This window comes from Vanessa tameamea, chromosome 21 (genome assembly GCF_037043105.1).
Source record: "Vanessa tameamea isolate UH-Manoa-2023 chromosome 21, ilVanTame1 primary haplotype, whole genome shotgun sequence".
NCBI lineage: Eukaryota > Metazoa > Arthropoda > Insecta > Lepidoptera > Nymphalidae > Vanessa > Vanessa tameamea.
Window position 1 is genome coordinate 8,501,494 of NC_087329.1, and position 22,776 is coordinate 8,524,269.

The following is a 22,776-nucleotide window of genomic DNA, read 5'->3' on the forward strand; positions in this document are numbered from 1 at the left end:
TTCAATATTTAAAAATCGAACGTGAATGTAGATCGAAGTCATTGTTTAAATATTTGAATTCATTCCATTCATTCTATAATGTGATCCATCTTTTATGGTTATGTCAAAAATTTTCGGTTTAATTTGCATATGAACGGGTTGCATTCAGCCTCATTGTTTGATATTTTTTTAAACAGATTTTCGGTGCAGTGTCACTTTGTGTTTTACGGTTCGCGTTCAACTAAATTGAATTCGGATTGCTTTAGAATTTTTAGTGACGTTTTTAAACATTTTGATAATAGAAATATTTTTCTTATATAGTTGTTCGAAATTTGAAATTTTTTTCGATGTTTGTTTTTAAAATACACGACGATCGTAATTTTTTATGCTATAGTAATAAACAAGAAATTTTATTTATTATAAAAATATATTGCATATTATTTTGTAAATTATAAGTAAATTATTATTTTGTTCGAAATATTATCCTTATACAATATTTCTTTGCTACTTAAGGTTCTGTGTTCGTAATAAAAAAGGACTTTAACAATTGTAATATGAAATAAGCAGCGCAATCTCAGCGTAAAGAGCAATGCCTTTAAAATATTAAACAAATCACTGTATCGCCTCCTAATGATCTTGATGCGTCGAGCGATCGTGACAGAGATGGGTGATACGAATCTCGACTGATAGAGCGAGACAGCGCATCGAATTCTCACCGGAAACGGAGTAATATATGGCGCATTGTTAGTAATGAGATCGGTTTGTATGTTCGCCTGTCTGTGGGCGGTGGCCTTAAATAGTCTATACACAATTTTTCTTTCTATTAGGGTTACAATTCTGCGGTCGTTATTCGGTTGCCTGTTTATGGATTTACTTCAAAATATATATTTATTCAAACTTAGAAAGTTATGTTCTTAAATAGTAAAAATCGAATATTTTTTGAAAAAAAAAAATTGTTGGTAATTACCTATGAGTGCACTTTATTTTATTATTGGAAGAAGAAGTATAAAGTTAAAAATATATTTATAGAAATTATTTTTAATAATTGTAATTAAAATATAATTAAATAAATTATTATAGAATCAATTTTCAAACACTTTCCTAAATGACCATTCATTCCATAATCTGCTTTGTTATTCATTGTAACTCGCAGTTAACAATTTAAAAAGCAAAAAATTAAAAAAGTCATACTCCATGGAACCGATGGCGAACCGTTCGAATGTATTTGAAATTCAAATTTGGAAATCCATTAGTGCGACTCGTCATTTTAATGTGACACCGTATTGAGTTACTCTAATTGATGGTTCGTTTTTTGAATGCTCCACTTTCGAATTTCGAATGCTAGTTCCGTTGTTTTTTTACACCGTGCGTACGATGTGATTGTCGTTATTGATGTATGGGAAAAAGGAAGAGTGTTATATTTTGTCCTTTTTTGTTATTTAGAGAGAAGAAAGGACAGATGTTTATTTGTAAATAGAGATATATATATATTTATTTATTACTAATTTGAGATGATATTTAAGTTTAATTTTCTTGTATATTATACGATATAGGTAGAAGAAAGTACATACACAAGTGCGCTCCTTTTCCTCTAACTCTTATAATCCGGAAAGAGTTCAGGCACAGGATTAACATCCTGTCATTTTCCTGACTCCACAGACGGATTGCTATTAAGAATTTCCTGGTAGAAAAACCGAATGAGTTCTTCTTCTGTATTTATAGGTTTTCTATATTTGTGATTGAGTGTCAGAGTTAATGTTAGAAAAAAGCAGAAATTAAATCGATCATAATAATAATAATACTAATTTTATCGTAATTAATTATGTTCATAAAATCAAAAACTGTAACGCGGCAGAAGTAGAACTTACCGCACGCCAGTATATAAGTACGCACCTATTATTTTAAACAATATACCGATTTTTTTACTTACGTCCGTTAATATTGTGTAACTTAGCTTACTCAAAACTTATTCTGGTTTTGTCATAATGTATTCCTTATTCGTCCAGATATAATTTATATTACGTATAAAGTGTCAAAAGCACCTCATAATCGGACCATGTAATTCGTATTGATGATCCGATTTCCTATCGATTTGTCCGCCATTTATTACTAAACCATTAGCGATTTAACTCGTTCCTTTTGTAACTGTAATGTGAATTAATGATTATATTCGATACGGATCTGCATGCTGATTGTTGAACGGTATCCCACACAATAGTATTCGTTCTAACAGTTAACGTCAATTGTCGTTCTAAATTTAAACGAATTTAAGAATGTTTTATTTTTGAATACTTTTAATTACAGTTGATTTAAATTAAGAACACGCTGTAAATGATAGTTCGATATTTAAATATTTAAACTTTTGTAATTTGATGTTGGCTTAATTTATTAAATTATAAATTTGCCATGTTCTGTTAATTCTAAAATATAAACAGGTTTTTTATACATTTAGCTTAGTTTCAGACTATTCTTAAAATATTTTATATTATGGGGTACAGTGGACCACCGGGGGTCGGTTCTGTCCATGTACAGTAATAATTTTTTTTATTGCCAAACTTTATTTTGTCTCCGTTTTCATTATTTTAAAAAAATAATTTAATGCACATTTTTAGGACAATTATTTTTTTACAATCGTATTTAATAATAAATCATATAATAGTATTTTTTATAATATAATAATTATTATTTTATTATAATAAAATTGTTTAAATCAATTAAACACTTTTGTATATAGGTAGGTTAATACAATAATTTATTATTATTTTGCATAAAAAAATAATTTCGTTTTCAACTTACCGGAAATGTAATGACGTTTTGATAATGAAATGAACACGTCTGCAGGGAATACACACGACTCGACCGGACATTATAAACGTATTTTTTTTTTAATTGAAAATATAGACTACAATTGAAGGCAAGCATATAAGCATTGACAAAACTATGATAAGGTATACCTATCATAATTAGCTATAGATATAGAAAGCTTTTCTTGTTATTTGTGTATGGTATTCCTAGTTTCCTTGAAAACCATCAATACTCGGTAATAATTCTGTGGCCTGATTCGAAAGGGTCATTATCAATAACCCTTCTATTAGCATTCAGATTAGAAACAATTGATGGTGATTGTTTTATAAAACATATGTTGCTCGTGCCGTTTTAACATAAATAAAATAATATGTCCAATAGAAAAATGTGGTTTAGAAAATATTCAAAAATGTTCTTGGGTCCTTTTAGCACCAGGCCTCAGTTAATCTTCAGTGAAAATTTGACATACGACGAAATATTCCTCAGAATGTGTGTTTACAAGCCTCGTGTGTCAGTGACTCGGACCACCCGTGCAAGGTCTCGAGGGGGCGCTATTCGAAACCAATAATCATGTCCCATCTTCGACTTTCAATTTAAAAAATCGAACGTATTCTATTCTTCGTTTAAATTATACCGGTTTTACGTTAGCAACATACGGTAGCAAAGAGTCTTTATTTATTATTAATATTTCTGTGACAAAAACTGGCTTTATTAAGGTTTCAAGGTAACACAAGCTCATATTGATATCAATAATTTTAATTCTTATTAATTTTTATAATAATTAAATTATACTTTATTATTTTTATTATTTTATTGTTCTTTTTTCAAAATTATTGTTTTTGTAGTCGCAAAACGTTTGAACAAAATGTATAATGTTGCCATTGAGGCAAATAATTTTATTAAACAAAATAAATATTTAACATTTGTTAAATACAGTTAAGTTTTATTATTGTGTAGTAATACACAATGTTAACATGTAAATTCAAACCGTTAAAAATTATAAAGGCCATCATTAAGAAAGCCAGATGGCACGTGCCGACGCCGATGGAGCGCAACCCACCTGTCAATCTCGACTGTAAGCAAGTTCGTTTGTAAGTACGTGTTTTAAATACCTAAACATTAATTATTATAGTGTAGATTTTGAATAGAAATAAACGAAATATTAGTTTTTTTTTATTTAATCAATAAACGTGTTAAAGGCACAAAAAGTCCAGCTTGAAAAAAGTGTAACTTTAACTTAACAATCATCAATAACTTATCAATACCTACAACTTGCACTTTGCACCGTCATAACCAGCACGGTAGCTGGTAACCAACCCCCATGAGCTTTCTGATTGCTGAAAGGAAGGAAGACCTTTTGTTTGGTTGTAGGGCTGTGTGCAAGCTCGCTTGGGTAGGTACCACTCACTCATCATTCTAGCGACAAAGAGCAACGTGTAACTGCAGGCAAGAGGGACAAAACATCTTAGTTCCCGGGGTTGGTGGCGCATTGGTGTGACGAATGGTTAATATTTCTCAAAGTGCCAATATCTCTATGGTCAGTGATGACCACTTATCATAAAGTGGGCCATTTGCCCGTCCGTTCACAATCGAATAAAAAGCAAAAAACCAAATAGATCGTATAATAATAATTATTTTTAAATATTACCAGTAATATTAATCTAAAAAATATTGAATTGACGTAGAAAGCTTGATAATAACATTATAATAAATTTAATTATAAATATAATATATATTATTATATTGTTCAAATAAAAACGTAATATGTATAATATAAGTCAAGATGTTTTTTATTCGGATCCGTTAATTTGGCACCTTCGTTGTGTCCACCTGCTTTTTCGTCTGATACACCCTTACTGTACTTTCCACAGATACATTAATTATGTATTAATAAATAAACTATTTTATATGATTTAACGGCCTCGGTCTAGTGACTCGTTTATGAGATTGTAGATATTTGCAAAGGGTTTGAGTTGCGATTTTTCTGCCTAGTTATTATTGGCAGGTCTACCTTGGAAAGTATTCATTAGTCTTGTACTTGACATCCGGTCGTGTCAAATACTTGTACCACCAGATTATGAGAGAAACACACACTTGACTCTATTGCATAGTTGCCGTTAAGAATGGCTACCGTGACCAGCACTTCACCATCATCATCGATATTAGTTATTAAATTTGTAATATTATTTTCTAATCCAGTGTGATTTGATTTGTGTCGATGCTTCACACGTTTTGTTCACTATCTAATGTTTGAAATAACAACATATTATTATCAAGTAATTCGATACGATGTTTTGAACTCGTCTTCACATCTGTCATCGCCATATTGAATCCAATTCAACCCTCATATAAATCCTTCTAAGCATCCGATACAAGCCGAATAGAAATTTGCATACGCCATTTACGGGTTAAAAAAAATTATCATATGATTACATCAGATTATTTAATATTGAATTTAGAACTCTATTTCGATTACTTAAAGTTCAAGATAGTTCGAAGGTAATTATGAAATGAAAGATGAGGCAAAATGCTAGATGCTCTTTTCAAATATCGAACGTTAATAATAAATCGATTTTAAATCCTCTTATTCGATATTAGAGTTGAAATTCGAACGTCACGTGTTACGATAGCTTGGGAAAGGTTAACCCTAAAATGGTTTATGATAATTTTTTTCCAGGGAATTATTTTTGCTATCATTTTTCAATAGCTCATTAATGGACGCTAAAGCCAGTCCGGGCGTAAGTGGCGTAGGTTTTAAGTTTGCTTTGTTAATGTCCCTGAATACATTGAAGATATTGTTGGGATACCGATTTTATGGCCGTCATTTGAATTTCGATGGCATTTGAAGGGTTCATTTGCATGATTGTGATTTACAGTTTATTTTTGGTTCGATTTATGAAAGTGCACTTAGTTCTATAAAAGGGGATTCAATTTGAACTTTTCGAAATTTAAATTTTGTATCTTGATTTAAGAATGTATTCTACGTCTTAGGCGGACGTTTTTTTTTTGAATAGAGAATGTAACAATTACTGTTGACTGAATACTTAAATGCATTAAGTGCGTATCGTTATAAGTATGACTACTTATAACAAAGAATGGGCCCCCTGATGGTAAGTAGTCACCATCGTCAACAGACATTGGCGCCGTAAGAGATTATAAACTTTCCTTGCATCGCCAATGTTTACCAACCTTGGGAATTTTGTCTGTCTGTAATAAGACTGGTTCCTTCAAACCGGAACACAATAATAATAAGCGTTGCTGTTTAGCGGTAGTATGTATGATGTGTAGGTGGTATCTAACCAGATGTGCTTGCAAAGACCTACCACCAAGTATTATGGTCCTCTGTTTAAACGTTAACGCCCCCCCTCTATCCCATTTCTCCCTCTTCGAGTTGTCATTTCCATAAAATTAATTTCTTAATAGATTCTCACTTTATAAATCTATATACAAAATTTTCACTTTACTCGACTCAGGCGGTGCGTTGACAGTTAGGACAGACTATTTTCCAAGTATAGAATATAGATATGTACTTATAATAACATCAATAAATTAAACAAAGAAAGTAACTCCAACCGACTTCGAACCCACACCAGGATATCATTCATCAAATCGACTATATTTTTAATTAGTGATAAAAAAACATATTTGGTCACTGGCAGTGGAGCGTGCCAATCGGCTTCCGATCTTTAATTTATTCGCTATCTCTTTCACACGCATAGTTAACGTCAATTCTAATTATATATTTGTTAGATATTCATTTAAATTATCTGTTCTTACTCGACTGCAACGGATTAAAAGGTGTGATGAATTTAGCTTATGTACAATCATGGCTTTATATGATAAGCTTAATTGGATAAGTGGAAAATAATGGCATATGACGTCACAGAGACATCGTAAAAAAACAATATGGCGTCGGTTTTTAGAAGACTTCAAACGGATTTTTTGATCGCAAAAATTATACGTTTAACTGATATAAAAATATATCCGTATATATAATTGTAACAAGCGTCATGAACATTTATTGAACGGTATAGAAGATGAAAGCAGCGCCATCTTGTGACGTATTACAATAAAAAGTATATTAGTATATAAATATATTTATGTTTTATTTTTTTGTATAGATTTTTTATAGAATTAATAGACGGAAGCTCAAATATCCCACTTGACAAATATATGTAAGAAATATTGCCATGCCTTACATCACCAATGCGCCACCAACCTTGGGAACTAAGATGTTATGTGCCCTTTGTCTGTAGTTATACTCATTTACCCTTCAAACCGGAACAACAAACCTAAGTACTGTTGTTTTGCGGTTGAATATTTTATGATTGGATGATACCTACCAAGATAAGGTTGCTCAACGTCCACCAAGTTAAATGTAGTACGTAGGAACACTTACTCCATAAAAATAACATATCAGCCTCTCATGGTCATCGGTCAAATCGTATCGAAGAGTATTTATCTCAAACAGACCCCTATTGCAACGTCTATTTTAAATACTAGTGGTGAAAATTCAATCATAATCACGATGGAAGAGGAATAATCCCAATGAACTGAAAAAAAAAAATCAGTCTTGTCTTTTTTAATTTCAAATTTTTACATCTAAGTACACAAAAATTAATCCATATCATCCATATATAAAGTACGCAAAAATTAAAGCCGTATTTACTGTTTTTTGTAATTACTAATTTATCATAAATTGTTTTCTATCTTACTATAAAAACTAAGCTAACGTTACAACAAAAAAAAAAAAAACCATAAACAATTTATATGCGCATACGCAAGTCATTGTTACATTTAAACACGTTATAAAACAGAACTGCTACAATACCACATAAAAGATAACACCACCATACCACTTACCACCGTCTGCCATCGATAAAATCGATACCACCATCAACCCGCCGTTGTAATTAACTGTTTCGGACGCCACATGTCACTTGATAAAAATACTTTAACACGAGGAACTAATTATCGATGGGGGGGACGCATAGCTTTGTCACACACACATTTACATAGTGGAACTATTTTATTTAGTATAGCCATCCGTCCCGGCTTCACACGGCTACAATAAGGGTCTATATGTTACTGTTACTGTAAAAACTCGAACTACGGTAAATCTTAAGATTTTCCAGTAAAACCTAAGATTTACCGATTATGAATGGTAAATGTCCATAAAACTTTGGGATTCGAATTTTTACCATCATTAAATTGGTAAATCTTAGGATTTACATGTTAAGTTGGAATGGTAAAAGTCGTCCCTTTATAATAAATACTTTCATTTACCAACTCATGTCGGTAAATCTTAGATTTTACTGGAGAATCTTAATATTTATCATAGTTCGAGCTTTTACAGTAACATATACATTATTTTTAGATTGAAGAACCGCAAGCCTTAGCACTTGAGGTCTTAGGTCTATGTCCAGTGGACTGTGATTGGCTGAAGATTGTGTAACTCATTTGCATTTTAATATATTAACCAATCAACACATATTTACTTGGTGGTAGGACTGTGTGCTAGTTCGTCTGGGTAGGTACCAACCAGTCATCGTATATTCTGCCGCCTCACAGCAATTGTTATGTTCCGTTTTGAAAGATTATAACTATAGGGATGATACTCAAGGGATGATGATGACTACATAACATCAGGTGGCTCATCTGATCACCAAATTTAGATCATTCATAAATTGAATCAATCACAATTTCAATTTTTAATAAAATAAACATTGTAAAATAAGGTATGGTGGGGAAGTTGTCTATTTCGAGTGAGTTGACACTTAATTGGCAGTTTAGCGAGCGACTTCATCGTGTGATTTTCATGACACATGTACGCGCATGGAATGTAGGATTCCTGCCAATATTTTAATTTATCACCAAGCTCTAGCTGTAGCCCTGGGCTAACACTAGTTAGGGGCCCATCTAAGACATATCTGAACGTATACTTGAATTAAATTATTTGAATGGGTTTGATTAATTGCAGGACTCATAGGCCTGCAAACCATAGGATCTGTTTAATTTAATAAATTTATGGATTCTTTCGCATTATCGTCAACTTTTGACTTTGACTTGACTTAGCTGGGGCCCCCTTGAATCCATGGGGTTCTAGGCTAAAGCACAAAAAGCCATACGGTAGATCCGGCCCTGTCTAGATGAATTCACCGTTACCTGGGTTTGAACCCGAAATCTTCCGTCAACAGCACCAACCTCTGAGCTATCAGCTCGGCCTAACTAATAACTATGAAAACTTAAAGTTCATTAATATACACATCCATTTGTCATCGAAACCATCTCGACGATTAAATTGTTCATTTACATACAGACACGCGACGTTATACATGTGATATTCCCTGGAGGTGCTCGCTAATTGCACTATGGATTAATTGTACTTATGATAAAACAACTTGTACCACATAAACATTTCCATGAGCTTGATAGATAATGCATGACTTTTTACACCACAAAATTCAAACTCTTAATCAAACTGAATCAACTAAATCAACTGTTGTTCAGAATATATTGTTCGAAATTTTCATTTCATCGAGAACTGGTAAGAAGCTCTGTAGCTACTCGTATCGACCAATTAATTTTGGTATATAGCTGTTGTGCATATAAAAAAATAACTAAAAATTAAGATCGTGATATACAGATACTTTCATCCACATAAAATCCCCTGTGATCTGTTTATGTGTAAGTGTGTGTCTGTGTGTGATCAAATGTGATTTGTACTGAAATCTAATCTATTATTAAAGGCTATTATTTAAATTAATTTAATAAAATTTCTTTGGCTTCTCTGTAGAGACAATACGTCACGAATCATTGCAACGGTTCCTGTAATTACACTGGACCACCACTCCAAAGCACAACATTACAATTTATTGATTATTTACCAGTAGAAAGCCTATACGGAAACGAAAACTAGATAAGAATTTACATACCAAAACGTCGTCCGAATTTTATATAAAATTTGAGTATCGAACAAAAACTCTCATAAAATGCCGCGTATAAATATACAACTAGAATAAATCAAAAATATAAAACTTTTATATTTTATATTTGAATCCGTTACGCTTTACCGATTACTCAAATCCTTGACGTGCTATCTTGTACTTATCCTATCAGAGACGCAACGATCCGTTAATTTTTCTTTATAACTTTTAATCGCAATACAGTTTCTTAACAATGTATCAAGACGATCGAATCCAGCTACATATATGAATAGCATGCATTGACAATCAAATGTCATATAATTCACCTTACCCGCCTTTATGAGCATCAATGTATTGTAAACACTTTTTGCCATCAATTTGTAGTCTGTCCAAAATGCTTCGACCACTAAACATATTCAGTAATTAACCGAACCAAATTCGCCCATCATACTATTGACCTTACAGGGAAATGTTATTGTTCAACCGAAAATCGAAATTACACGCGAAATTGAACTTTAAATCGTTCTCAATAAATCCTATACATTAATCGACTATTGTTTGACTATCAAAAGATAATTATCAGACGATTTTGAAACTTGAATTTATGGAGTTTAGGTTGATAATTGGTCGTGGTTCCACTTCACTGACGGCCGTTACGCTCGGCCGTGCACCTGCTAAGGTGGTCACCAATATGAATGTAATTAGAGGTCTGTATGTGTGTACGGTTGAATAAGAAACTGTGGTTTCGTTCAGGAAGTTACGAACAAAAGACGAGAACTTTGACGAGTATAAATGTCGTGTATTGATTATTATCGAGTTTGTGTTTAGAAATTTATTGTTAAATTATTCCTAACACCTTGTGTTAAAATAGAATATCGTGGGTAAAGATCCAATTCGATGATAGGGAAATGTAATTAATTTTATGTATTATTTATTGGTATCTGTGACGTCAGTACTTCATGATAATACATTAATAAACATATGCTTTTTATATGTATAGTGCCACTGTTGGGCTAAGGCATCTCTCTTTTGAGAAGAAGATTGGGAGCCTACTACACCAGGCAGCTTTATTGCGGGTTGGTGGATACACATGTAGCAGAATTACATTGAAATTAGATACATGCAGGTTTTCTCAAGATGTTTTCCTTCACTGCCGAGCACGACATGAATTATAAAACCAGAATAATCACATGAAAATTCAGCTCCGCTTGCCTGAGTTTGGACTCGCAATCATCGGTTAAGATGCACAAGTTCTGACCTCTGGATCATCATCATAATCAAAAACATATCAACAGCATGGACACATTGACATGTGTCCATGCTGTTGACCATTGAGGAGTTCCTTGGTCTGGAGCCAATCCTGGGTGTAGAATTAGATCAAACTCATAAAAATACATCGTCATCTGAACCGACATATAAAATAGGCTGTTTTTTATATAATAGGTGACAGACGACAAGAAACAAACAGGAGGTTCACCTGATGGAAAGTTTCACCGCTCATGTACGTCTGCAACATGAAAAGTCTTGCAGTTGCGTTGCCGTCGATTAAGGTATGTGTAGACTCTTTCCTTGAAGGTTCTAAAGTCGTCTCGGTTCGGAAAAACCGTCGCCGAGAGCTGATTCCACAGAGTGCTTGTGCGAGGCAGAAAATCCCTTGAAGATCGCGCTGTTGTGGATTTGTCATGAGATGGTAGAATAGAAGATATCTGGAAATCTTGCTGACCTGGCTTTTTTGGTGTGCGAGCGTAAACAAATAAAATTTTATGTACCTATTACACATTTTACTCCGAAATTCCTTATTGTAGTCGTGACGGTTACCCAGTCTATACTTATGTTATGAATGCAAACGTAATTATGTCTGTCGGTCTGTTACACTGAAGCCGAATTTGATATCAAGTAAGCTTGAAACCTAAAGAAGGACATTGGATTTTTTATAACTAAATCCTACACGGCTTTATACACGTGTTAGGGCCCCTTATCGTAACTTCAACCTACGAGCCCCCCCTAAGTAAAACTACGAAGAAATATGAGGGACAGTATTTTTACAAAAGACATGCAAGCTGCGGTCCCAGCTAGTACAGAATAAAAACGTGAATTTTAGAGCTGAATAGTACTTGGTTATTTTTGTTCTTAATACCAGACAACCAACCCTTAAAAGGTGATCGAAGTCGCGGCCTACAACCAGTTTAAAATATGTGTTCCATGACTTTTCTGTACACAATTTAGAGATTAACAGATCTTACAAATATAAATTGTTTTCGTTTATGGATGGAAAGTTTCCGATAAAAATCGATGACATACAACCATATCATGTATCATATGTCTGTCCTTTAATTATATACTAAAGTAATCAGATTACTTATTCTCGAAGCCGAAAAAATAAACTAATTTTCCGCTTCATAATATAGTATGACTAACCGAACCTGCGGCTTTACTCGCTTCTTATATACAAACTTCCAAACCCAGTTTTACCCCTAGGGGTAACACCATATAAGCAACCTACCAGCCAAATTTCAAGTTTGTTTATCTATACTTCTATACTGATATTATAAATGTGAAAGTAACTTTGTCTGTCCGTCGCTCTTTCAAACCCATGAACCGAATTTGACGAAATTTGATATGAAGGAAACGAATCGGCTAATTTTTGCCAAACACATGTCAACCAACCCCTAAAACGCGAGTCAAGCCGCGGGCTACAACTAGTATGTACTCGTATATATAGATTATGCCAACTGACGAGAGAGTGAGCTGATAGTGAAAATTTACAATATTTACACATAAAATGTTAATCCGATAGCGCGTGTTTATGTATGTACGTCTTCATTCAGCCCGTAACATCTGCTGGTCCTCATTAATTCGATCGCATCAGACGAACCTCCGATAACGCGTGACGCATCGCCGACTCCCCCACAATCGAAACTGTATCAATTAACAGCGTCGTAATTTATTTCACTTAGATAACCGACAAGATTTCCTTTGTAATGAATATGGAAACATCATTTTATCGACTTCGATTCGATACACGTAACTCTCATCCGAAAGGCCATCGGGACCATGATAAGGTGGTAGGGCTTTGTGCAAGACCATCTGGACCTAGTCAACAGATATTATTCGTTTTGATTGTACCAAACGGCAATGTTTAGTATTATTGTGTTCCGGTTCAAAGGACAAGGAACAGCATCTTAGTTCCCAAGGTTGATGGTGCATTGGTGATGTACAGCGCTAATGCACGGGTGATGGTGAGTACTTACCACCAGGGCATAAATTCTATCAACAAATTGTCACTCTATCGAAATCGATTCGAAATTTAATCGTTGCCGTTCAGTTTTTTTCGGTACTCTACCAACGAAATTAAATCGAGATCATAACCGATAAAAATAAGTGCTACTAAATATATATATGTATATATATATAAAAAGCTGAAGAGTTATTTTATTATGTAAGAGGTAAATGGGCATGTGGTCAAGCTGGTGGTAAATAGTCACCATTGCCATGGACTTTTCTGATCCTAAAAAAAAGATCTTACGCTATGTCTCAGTAGACCAAGAACCTTAAGCTCCAAGTAATATATCCAAAAGTGAGGGTAAAACGGTAAAACAGGTAATTAAAATAAATGTATGTTTATAACAATGAGTCTGATTGATATATTGCATAGTTACTCATTACACGACGTACACGTTCACTGGGACGACGAAACGGGACGGGAAGCTAAAAAAAAAAATAGTATTACTAATTTAGAGCTTAGAACATGGGTAAAATGTTGATGTCATTGACGTAGAAAATTTGATATATGTGATAAAATTTTGAATCCAACAATTTCCTCCTTAAGAGGATAAGCAAGCCTTCAACCAAATTTACTTATCTTTATGCTAAAATAAATAAAATAATAAATAAATATTGGACAACATCACATACATTACTCTGATCCCAATGTAAGTAGCTAAATCACTTGTGTTATGGAAAATCAGAAGTAACGACGGTACCACATACACCGAGACCCAAGACAACATAGAAAACTAAACTTTTTCTACATCGACTCGGCCGGAAATCGAACTCGGGACCTCGGAGTGACGTACCCATGAAAACCGGTGTACACAATACTCGACCACGGAGATCGTCAAATAAAAACCGAGCAGTAAAATTTATTAGCAAGATTAATAGCGTGTCTCGCTATTGATAGCATATATTTGCATATATCGGACAATTAAAACTATAGAATATTATGTATGTAATCAAGCTATGATCTTGTATTATGTTAAGATCTCCTAAGAAAGAAACACATAATCCTATGTGCTATTGTAAACGTTTATCATCATTAAACTGATTGTTATTTATTATTGGAAAACATTTGCACGCATTCACGGATGAACACATTCGTGTAGATTAACTTATAATTAGCGGAGCCCGGTATACTGTGCTGTCTGTGTATAAATTTATATCAATTGTTATGATGGTTGATGTAACGGTCCGGTAGTGCCTTCTAACAGCGAGATACCAAAATTGATGATACAATTTGTCCATGAAGAAGTGCATAAATTTGCTAATTTCCACGGTGATCGGTCTATTGGTGTCGAAGTCTTACCAATTTGTACGTACATATTTTTTGATGAAGATTTTTTGTTGAAAACTGACGACGTTGCGCTCTTTTTTATCGGTTTTTAGTAATTCATTAATAGATATCATGACATTTAACGAACTGGCTTTGATATTACGTAATATTAATAGATATTGTGATTAAGTTATTATTGTTTTAAAACAAAAGAAAACGCAAATTAAATCAATTTTTTCGTAATAGATTTTGGTGTCAAGACATCATAATAAATATTTTACGTTCTTATACAATGTCTATAGCTAGATTATTGTTAATGTGGGTTGTTATTCGATAAGTTCTCAATGGCCCCATGCCACGAGAATTAGAGCCGCTGCTCCTGCATCTGAACTCCTCATATGGATCAAATTGCTGTCGTATAACATTATGAGAGTGATCAATAGACAGTGATGGTTTCAGTACGTTCCTCTGTTCTCATCTGTGCAAATTACTGATTCCTAAGATTACTTTTCGTGGGTTCTTCTGGTCTAAAGGCAATGTTATGGAAATACTTTTGCCTTTTCAAAACTTTAATTCCACATGGACACCTCATAGTAAGTAACTCACATGTATAGACAGAGTATTGCACTACAGAAGAACTGAACAACAAGCCAACTTTATTATTTTATTTAGACGCGATAAACGTCATAGTAGTTTACTAGTGTGCGTGTACTTAGCGGCCACCTGTTGGCCACTATTTTTAGACGAGTTCTCAGCAATATCAGTCTATCGGGACATATAAATAATATATATGGGTGCTATATCAAATATATATTTGAATTATTTTTGTTACCTTGTTCGGTCGTCCAGAATTTCGAACTGAATTAAAACTAGACTCCGTATAAAATGCACTTGGCAGGAAACAAAAAAAAAAAACTAAAAGTTCATTAAAACCTTCGCAATAAATCAATATAAAAACTTATTAGAAAAAAGAAAAAAGCCATTTATTTGTGAGCGTTCGTTCCAATCGGAATAAAAGTTGCATAAACATAAACTAAGATCCGACTTACGGGTACAAAACAAGTATCCGTTAACTTTCTCCCTGATATATCACATTTTGTTAAATGTTATTTATATTATAAAACATCGTAATTGCCCTTTACAAATAATTAATTGTCTTTTTCACTTGTTTTTGTATAAAGGTTATTGTTAATATTGTATCGAGTGTGGCACGCTACGATACGTTAAAAGAAATTATGTATATAATACTGTTTGTTCTCAACTGACTTTCTTATCGACATCAAATTGTGGTTATAGATCCTTGAACAGTCTTGATACTTTAGATAAATGTTAGATGTCGAATTCGAGTGCAAAGTTATGGTGAAAAGTGACACTATTTAAGTTTAAGCCAGTGTTTAGAATTAATTTTAACTGAAGATTAAGGGCTCACACATAATAATGACACTGATTGTTTTATTTAAAAATACAAAAACATTTGCTCATATGTGATCTTTTGCTGAAATGTACTCATTGCTTTCGGGATGAGAAGTATCCTATAAGGTTGATCCAGGATACAAACTATCAAGATTGAAAAATGAATTGTAATATATAAAGTATTTTCCACGCAATTTACAAAAATACAATGAGCAATTTTTTTTTTTTAATTACTTATAAAATATTGTGTTATATTTGCATTGAATGTGTAAATGAACACCAGGTGAACTCACTAAATGTTAGACTTCGTATAAATAATTAACTAAAATATTAATCATGATTTTAATCATATTAACACATTGTTTAATTTTAAAATGATTTAAATTCCGAATAGTCTGTTTATAAAACACTTCCTATTGCGAATATATAAAATAATTATAATATTTACCTTGTACATTGAAAATTTATTTACTTTGATAACATTAAAAATTAGTTAAAGGAATTGCTTAAACTATTATTAATATCAAATTTTAATTATTATGTAAAAACAAAAATCAATTATTATAAAAGTATCAAGATCGTCTAGTCCACCTCAATGACACGTTAATATCGCATGTGTCTAACAATCTAATTACAACCCGCGGGAATCGAACTGATCGGGGCGATAGTGCCGATTACCAACCGATTGACCCTACCCTCGGACCCTCGATGGTCAAATAGGCGCCGTTCACCCTAATTTACATTTTTTTAAATAGTTATGTCGAATGAAATTTTTAACGTTTTTTTTTAAGGCGACATTCTCATGACTGTTTATGTGATCGTAGAAAAGAATAGAATTAGATGCATAAAATCAAAATCAAAATATACTTTATTCAAGTAGGCTTTTACAAGCACTTTTGAATAGTCATTTTACAAACTATATTAAGTGAAGCTACCACCGGTTCGGAATGTAGATTCTACCGAGAAGAACCGGCAATAAACTCAGTAGTTACTAGCAAATATGATAAGACAAGTCGTTGATTTTGTTATCATATTTAATATGTACTCGGAGTAGCGAAAGTGAATCGTTAAAGAATTTGAATTTAAATAATTGTTACGGGACTTACATTTCAGTTGTATATTTCGTTTCATAGGAAACCGTGTTAACTCAACTATTCCTCTGCTGAGGATAAGCTTTGGACTTTTTCCATCACGCTGTTCCAATACGGATTGGTGGATTTTACTTCAGGTCTTTGCGAATGCATAGGTATATATATTTTTTTCACTTTTCTGTCATTGTTGTGACATTTTTTTTATGACACTTGCAGGTTTCCTGCCCTAATTTTCCTTCACAGCGACCACAATATTAGTTACAAATATGAATGCAACTAAAATCAACACTATCTATCCGAAATACTATCTCAGACAGTCACGGTCAAATAAGACTAGGGCACCGCTACGTCCACGAGTAAAATATTTTAAAACGATAGATACGGACATTCTTATATTAACAGTGGAACCTCGGGCAATAATTACATGGGAGAGGACAGAGAGACATTGCGACGGGGTGCAAGCGGGGTGCACTCACAATTTACAGCCGTTACGCTATTTTCAATTAAAGCCCTAATGGCTCACGGACCGCCGATGTGCCGATTGTCTAATTGTAGATCGACTTAGAGTTGGAAATTTGTATTTAAAATCTACGCGTCTTGTATTTGTTTGAGGTTAGGAAACCGGGGTCAAGGCGGCTACACTGCGTTTTCGTATATTGAATTTTTAACCGACAATTCGGTTATAATTTTTTTTATTTCGTTCCGTCAGAATAGCGTTTGGAAATTTTTATTGTGGGTGATATACTTTCGGTTTGGTCCCATTTAACATTTAAAAATAATATCACCTCTATTGATACTAATGTGATTATATATTTTACGGTCTCGAATTTTATTTATATATTTTTTTTAATTGTATATTATTTCCTTTTTTTTATGTTAGATGTGGCAAATGAGCAGAAGGCTCACCTGATGGAAAGTAACTACCACCGCCCATGGACATCTGCAACACCGGGCGCTTGCAGGTGCATTGCCGGCCTTTCAGGAAGGAGTACGCTCTTTTCTTGAAGGTTCCTAAATCGTATCGGTTCGGAAAAACCGCCGGCAAAAGCTGGTTCCACAGAGTGGTTGTGCAAGGCAGAAAATTTCTTAAAATAGTCAATTTATTAAGACAAAATTATATTTTTCATTAAAAGAATACTTTTGGATAAAGACGCCTGGATTCGGGCTCGAGCTCCCAACACTGGACTGATTAAGAACAATTATATACTAACATCATTGTAATCATTATTTGCGAATATTTCGGCGTTTCTTCTCGCTGGTTAGGTTAAAATATTGACGAGTCAAAAATGCTTCATTGTAAAGTTTACTAGAATAAAAACATTTGAATTGTAAAAAAAAAAACAAAACATAAGTGACAAAATCTACTTTAAAAAATAATATTTCGTTTTTTCTTTATTAATTTAAAAATAGAAACCCGTAATAACCGCTCTGTATAATTCGTTAACAACGTAACGATACTAACCACACCCTTTCGTAAAAACTTTGCTTTTAATCGTTTTACATTACGATGCTGTAATGTGCCAAGTTCAGCCTTCATTGTTATTGAAAATTTCCAATACGCTCAGCGTCGGGGATTCCCCCATCTACCTAATTGATATCACGTTCCTTCTCTTTCGGGTTAACTTGTTCCTTTGCGTTTCTTAGTGTTATCTATTCGAATAAACACAATTGAAGTGTCTGTCTGTGTCTGTCTTTTCTAATATTCCAATGGCTATTTGCTATTAATTGTTTGTCTGTCTATTTGTTTGGGGTAATCTTCAAAACGGGGTAAGAATTAAATTTGATAAAAACCTCATTAAATTTAGTAAATATGACATCTCCGTTGTGAAATATACAAATAAATATTATAATTGTGCAAAAATATTGTACAATTAGTACTTAAAACGTTATGTACTTAGATATTTATATATTATTGTTGATAGAGAATAAATAATAAATAAAATTTTAATTACAAAATTATAAAATAAGACGACATAGGTATTCCCTGTAAGGAATTTGAATTTTTTTAAGAATTTATTAAATATTTTGTATGGAAAAGAACTAGTTGTTTAACGAATAATGATAGTTTATTTAAAATAAACAAAAAAAAAATATAATAGTATTTGCACGTAATTACAAAGACGCAAGACGCGAATCACGACGTCGCCTTGCGTTTGAAATATTTTAGAGAAATCCTTTCGTCTCGCTGTAATGAGTGTCATATTCGGAACGGACGGTCGGCAGAATATGTTAATAGTGTTTATTTAACTGTATATAAATGATAGCACGGAGGTGGTCCCCTCGAAGCTTATTCTAGGACAGTTTCTGTTGAAAATCTTCGACACAAGTAGTAGCTTAACGATGTTTTCACCGCTGAAATGAAAAAGCAAAAATATGTTAGAGAACTCAACGGTATCGGCCTGAGCTCGAACCCGCATTCTACAGCGAAAAATGCCTTTTTTAACCACTTCTGACATTTTTGTTTTTATTAAACTTTTCGATGTAACTTGTAACATTTGGCGCTTAGCCAATTTGTAAAACGATTTTTTTTTATTTTTAAACCGTGATTAATATGATCATGATGATGTTCCGTATTCATTTAATAAAAAGTATATGAGCATAGTAAAAATATTGTTGGCAGCGGTGGGATTCGAACCCACGCCTCCGAAGAGACTGGTGCCTTAAACCAGCGCCTTAGACCGCTCGGCCACGCTACCCATGTCTGCTAATCATGTATTTTTCTATTATGTCACGAGTGACAGATTTATTTATATGATTGTTTATTTTAAGAACATCTTAAATAGCATATAGTACTATGTGAACTTAATCTTATCATGTTGTGTTCATTGAAAACTTTGAGCCTAGCGTCACATCATAATATTTATATGTAAATCATTTTTAACGAAAGTGCGAAAAAAAAATCCAATAAAAATGTTGATGCCAATTTGAAATATAAATGTACATTTTGTTCAATTATTCAATTATTATTATTATTATATTATTTGTATGCAGCTTGATCTTTACTATTTTTACAGTTATTGTAATTTATTACATATTACGTATACACAACTATATATACAACTTTAAGATTGAAGAACAAACATAGAAAGTTAAAATTCTCGCCTTTTCTCTGCTATAATATCGATGTATACACATAAACCTTCCTCTTGAATGATTTATTTATGAAAACTGCATTAAAATCCGTTGTGTAGTTTAAAATGTCTAACCGGACAGACGGCGGGAAGCGTCTTTGTTTTATACTATGTAGAGAAGATCTATATATAAAAGTAAACATTATAAATTGTCCTATATGTTTTTAGTTTAAGATTGTGTTTAGTAGTTAAATGAAAATTTATATAAAAGTGCTCTGGAGTCCAAGTGAAGACTTAGTGGCGAGAGTGATAAGTGCATTGCGATATCGATAAGAAAATATTGCTAAAAAATAAAAAAAAATGTTGAATTTCGAACAACCTACGTAGCAACAGGTCAGCTGTAGCATTGACATTGCTACGTATGGACGTACGTCAGGGTTGCATCTTATATCCGATACTATTTAACGTATACGGAGTATCCATTATCCATAAAATGCTTGGAGCAAAAAACAGAAGTAACGGTTGATTTAACTGGCAATTTGTTAATACGGTCTATAAACATTAAGTAGTATACGCATCTAAATATACATATATTTAACGATGAGGGCTGTGGACCGAAAAATAGACTCATAGATATGTTAAAAAGTGCCATGACAATTCGATCGGAATATTCAGAAATTGCGATCTTATCAACAACAGCAAGAACCAACTTGGTTCGTTCCTTGATTCAATTCATTTATATACTGGAAATATGGACAATTACAACAAAAATAGTTAAGCATTTGGATTATGGTGCTGGAAGCACACGCTGAGGATACTATAGCCAGGCAAACGCTCAAACGTGTCTATCTTGTCACAGCAAAGATACCAAAACTCTATCTTAATATACTACCAAAGTTTGAGCATGTCCAGTGATGAGGTGACGAGATTCTCATTAAGCTCAATATGACAACTATTCTCCAGGACAGAAGATTGCGAGGCCAAGCATAAATGGTCATACGGATTGAAGAATTCCAATTTCTAAACTATCAGGAGGATGACCACCAGAAATTTATGGAAGCAACTAATCCATATCAGTTTGCCCCACCAAGATGATCTTTAGTAGAACATTTATTTTAGCTTGTAAACTTTTATCTTTTAGGTAGTTTTTAAACATGCTCTTATGTGAATGAGATTGTTCAAGATCAACAATCCTGGAGATCCCTCAGGCCTTCGTAAAGCAGCAGGACGTCTTTTAGCTGAGTTGAAATTGACGATGATATCTGTCTAATTATAGTGAATTTAAAATTTACATTCACTTAACACAAATTATAGTGATTTTTCCAGTTTCCAGTAACATTAATAAATATGTATCTAATGTTTGAATAGGTCTTAGGTGTTTCGTTTTTAGATAAATCGGATGCTGCTTTGGATTTATCGAACTGTGAATTGGAGACGAAGAACAATATGAAGGAAGGAAGTGTTAAGATTAATTGTTTGCCATTAAATTTGTGAACTTTTTTTCTATTGTTTTTTCATTAAAATAATAATATATTTATTTTATTTATTAAATATATTATAAATATTATTTTTCAAACCGTACATCCAACTCAACACTACACACGACACATCCGAAGTGTAGCGACGTGTAAAATCTGCATTTCTTTGAGATGCACTTGTCCCCCCCTCGTCCCCCCCAACGCCTCTTAGATAAAGAGGGTTCTACTTTCGCGCGCTTTGAGTCACGACTCCTAGGTCTGTTAGGAGTGCCTAGGTAGATGTTTTGTTCCGTTATGATAAAGCGGACGAACGCCATTGTTTTAGAGTTTTTTTTCAACGATTCGAGTGGGCTGTCCTCTTTTGTTTTACGATTCGTCAATGTTTTTATTTGCTACCGTAGTCTTATTAGGGATCGGATCTGGATGCTATACAATTCTATGAAATTCTTATTTTCAATTAATTATGTTCTAGTACTAGTTTTCGCGGTTTCACTCGTGTGTATTACGAGCCTAAGGGCAGGACAGTTAGGTATGCGTTATGTCCTTTTCTGTTCTGTTCGGTCGATAAAGCATAACAAATAATCAAAAAGTTTCGTGTTTATAATATATTAGTTTGTATTTAAAAAATAATTGCCTTATTAAATGTAAAACTATTATCATTTTTAATATTTCATTTTTTTTTAATATAATTTTACATTTTACAATGGGTTAATTAGTTACCAGTTTCCACTAACTCTGTAGTCAATACGTAGTCTGTCACGAGTAATTTGCCAAATTTATCAATGTTACGAGTCGAGTAGTACATCGGTTTTCATGGGTACGCCACTCCGAGGTTCCGGGTTCGATTCCCGGCCAAGTCGATGTAGAAAAAGTTCATTAGTTTTCTATGTTATCTTAGGTCTGGGTGCTTGTGGTACCGTCAAGATCAAGACAAGGGAATAAGCATTAGTAACTATCTGAGTTCTTCTAATTTTTCGACGGAAAAACTTTTTATTGACCTGACCCAGGGTTCAAGCTAAGATCTCTGGAACCAATATACCAATTAAATCAATCATCTCAATATTTTACTGAAGGAAACTTTGCAATAAGGCAATATTTTAACTCCACTACAGTTCGCAAAGCAGCCTCCAGCGAGAAGAAATGACAAGAAACTCCCATAGTTGTTCTTTTTTAAAACAGATTTACAATGAGGTTACTCACAATTATTCTTCTTGATTAGTCTTGCGTTGGACGTTGCTCATAGAACCGACGGCCGTTGGGGCAGAAAAGTTCTAGAGTAGCGACCACGATATGGAAAACGCAGCGTGGGCAGGCCTCTTACGACGTGGACTGAGGATCTGGTGTGGGTCGCGGCTCGAGTTTTTGGGGGGGTCTCTGTCCAGCAGTGGACCTCTTCCGGCTGAAATAATGGTGATTGTGATGGAACCTGAGCTTATTCCTACGCATTCTTTTAATGAGTAATAA

The 22,776-nt window shown here is 33.4% G+C and overlaps 1 non-coding gene across 1 annotated transcript; it reads right to left on the minus strand.

Annotated features, from left to right (window-relative positions):
• Positions 1-19,377: 19,377 nt before the first annotated feature.
• On the minus strand, positions 19,378-19,459 carry Trnal-aag (transfer RNA leucine (anticodon AAG)). Its single transcript has one exon. It is a non-coding gene; the product is annotated as a tRNA-Leu (tRNA).
• Positions 19,460-22,776: the final 3,317 nt, after the last annotated feature.